Raw genomic sequence first — 3,448 nt, forward strand, 5'->3', positions numbered from 1 at the left:
AAAAAAAAAAAAAAAAAACCCAACTTTGGTCTCCGACAGTTCTTAGACCATAAAGACAAAACCCATATCATAAAGTACAAAACTTTATATCACTTATTACCTTAACAGAAGCAACTCCATGATCAGCAATATGAAAGAAGGAAGCTTTGTAAGCATACGACCAATCCATGCTCACATCTGCCGTCGCCCCCGAAACACTCAAGACGATTCCATCTCCTCCGGTCTCGACCCTCGACGAGTGAACATCAACCGCGTATATCTTGATATTCGACAGACCCATCCGCACTTTCCCTATCAAAGGGATCTTCACCTTCTTCTCGATCTCAGGTAGCTGAAGCGGAAGCGTCGTGGATATCATCTTGTGGATGAGGAAGTCTTTGGCTAACTCGAGACCCGTTTCGGAGACGAGTAACGACACGTGTCCACCATCTTTGGCCTGCGCCAAGGACGGTGAGGTAGAGAGGACGAAGAGAGCGAGAAACGTTATCACTTCCGTGAGAATCATTTTTTGAAGAAGTTGGGTTTGTTGCTAGCTAGTAACGAAGAGATTCTGTTAAAACTTAAAAGGGTCGTCGAAAGGTTTTGACTTTTCTACTTTTGGAAAGTAAACATGAACGTTACATGACCATAAAGAATTTGTGTTTTATACGTTTTTCTTACAAACGATGTCTTTGGTTTGATTAAGTTAGTTAAAAGCCTAACCAAAGATGAGGTAATGTCGGAAACTTCTTCTTGGCGATTCCTATTAAGTCGCAGTACTCTGAATGATCAAACAACAAGTCGCCGAAGTCCACAAACAGTTTCTCAAACACTTTCCATTGTACTTTGATCGGTCTTGAATATGGATACGGAAGAAACCCCTGCAAATTGATTAATCAGATAACGAGTTTAGTTTGTTTTCTCTACAAAAACAAGAAGTATTCATGTTTTCTTCTTACATCATATTCTTGTGCAATGGACTTCAGAACAAGAAATGTATGTTTAGTGTCCTCTAAGTTGTCGAGAAGAGCCAGCCAGATCTTTGTAACGACCTCATCAGCTTCTTCTTTTGATTTGCCACTAACAATCAATTGGTCTGCCATCAGAAATGAACTGAGTCAGAAGTCAGAACCGTGCTCACCTTATCATTTTTGAGGCATTGGCTTTGGCCCCCTCTCACGTCGGTACATTTTGGAGCTCCCATATTCATAAATTATATGATAATATGATGAAAAACTATACTATCGCTTAATACTTTTCAATGATATGAACATTTATGCTTAGTTGTTGTGAATATTAATTTCATTTTCTTTTTATTTTTTATATAATTTGAGTTTATATACCAGTTGTAAGTTTGTAACCAAAATATAACGTTTGCCATTAATTTTCATAAGATTTTTTTTTCTTAAAAATAGTGTCAAAATCTAAGATAAGAAAACAATTTATTTTCTGGTTCATACTAAAAAAAATTAATACTATTATTTGATATAAAATAAATATTATTTGAACTGAGTACATTTGGGATTCAGTAAGCAGTGTCAATGGCATACTAATAGAGAAGATAATTACCGATCATGGTTCCGTGCAGGACTCCTGAAGCAGGAGCAGTTGAAAGCTGAAGCTGATCTTTCAAGAATAAGTAAATATGTCCAAGCATTTCATCTATGTCTGTATCCACACCTAATATGTTTTTGCTGATGTATAAAGCCATAAATCTCCTGCGAAGCTAAAAACTCTATTAAAGTCTTGAATCTACCTAATAGATATATGAAAGAATGAAACGTTTCAGGTAGCTTCTTAGGCATAGATTATCAACCGTTTGCTTGATCCTTGGCGTATCGGTCCAGTCCATCTCTGAGTTCTGCTAGCATGAGGATACGCCCGGTTAAGAGCAGCTTGCCATAAGCATTCTCCACGGAACAAATCAGCCCACTGCTTTCTAACGGAGGAGATATGTTCCCAGTCTGATATTGGAACTCTGATGAATATCTCTATCAAGACATCTTCTTGAAGATATCTAAATGGACTATCATCTTTTATTGTTGGGACAACGTTATCTTTGTTTCGGTTCATTGCCATTTGACAAATCCTGAAACAACACATGTTTTACAATATGAGGACGTCTCCAAAAATTCAGTAATAGAGGGATAAACACAACATTTTTTGTGATTAGCACTCATTAAATAACTTGGTAATGCCTATTAAGAGTAACAAACACAAAAGTAACATAGAAGCAGAGTATAATAGTAATATTGTTAGACAATTGCATATGGCAAACAAGAAAGGCTAAGCAGACGGATTAGGATAATCCTTTTAGTTCAGTTGCAAGGAATAAAAGAATCGAACTCTGAGTTAAAAAAAAAAAAACTTGGATTCTTATTAATTATAGATTAAACAGAACAGAAAAACATACTAAAAGATATGATCGTATCAATCTGATTCATTTGAAAGAAAACGAACCCAAAGAATCTCTTGGAATAAGTCAAACTGAGAAAGATAATCAAATTAATTAAAACTCGGTACGAGGTGCAGAGTATGAAAAGCAAAGACGAGCATCGGTTTCCATCAGTTACGATCGAATAAACTTACCAGTTACCAGAGGTGAGGAAGTCCCTGTGAGAAGAAATAAACTAGTGTGTGAGAGAGAGAGAAGAGACGACGTGGCAGAGGAAACAAAACACACACAGACAACACGAATGGGGAACTGATCACATGGATCCATCATGACCACAGGCTCCCTGATTCGATGTTGGTTTAATATAATCCAGACCGAACCGGAAACTAGAGTAGATTCCAAACCCAAACCAATTCTATTTTGTTTTTTTATAACATCTATTTTATTGATGCTAAGCAGCAAGAATATAATCCTCATGTAGAGAATTATGAATCATCGTTGGTACAAAATAATGAGATACAAATAGACTATTGTTTGGTATATCAGCCTTTGCCAATTTATCTGCTGCGCGATTTGCATTCCTTGCCACCCAAGATATGGTACAAACTTCAAATTTTCTTAACCACCATCTGATCTCTCTTGTCCAATTGTATACACCAAAGTGTAGTTTGTTGTTGATTAGTATATCCACCGCTTTTTGACAATCAGACTCCATTATGATCTTCTTGTAACCTCTGATCCAGCAATGTTGTATTGCCATAAGTATACCTTGTAGTTCACTCTCCAAGGCTGTTTGAACAATTTTGCCTTTTGCTTGGACGCCTTCCTTATAAATTCCTTGATCATCTCTAATAATAAAACCCACTTTTGCCGCTGAGTGAGGATTTACAAAACTTCCATCTACATTACACTTGATTATTCCATTCACTGGTCTTGTCCAATGGTTAGTAGATCTCTTCTCTGGGCTTCTTCTCCGCTGTAATGAAAATGTCTCTATTCTTTCAATACTTTGCCACTCCTTTGCATCTTCAGTAGCATATTGTAAGATCCTTCTCCAATGTATTTGTTTTCTCT

General features: G+C 36.7%; 1 pseudogene; it reads right to left on the reverse strand.

Annotated features, from left to right (window-relative positions):
* Window positions 1–52: 52 nt before the first annotated feature.
* LOC106321551 lies at window positions 53–2,652 on the reverse strand (annotated as a pseudogene).
* Between the last annotated feature and the right edge of the window lie 796 nt (window positions 2,653–3,448).

The sequence above is a fragment of the Brassica oleracea genome, unplaced genomic scaffold (assembly GCF_000695525.1).
Source record: "Brassica oleracea var. oleracea cultivar TO1000 unplaced genomic scaffold, BOL UnpScaffold01965, whole genome shotgun sequence".
Lineage (NCBI taxonomy): Eukaryota > Viridiplantae > Streptophyta > Magnoliopsida > Brassicales > Brassicaceae > Brassica > Brassica oleracea.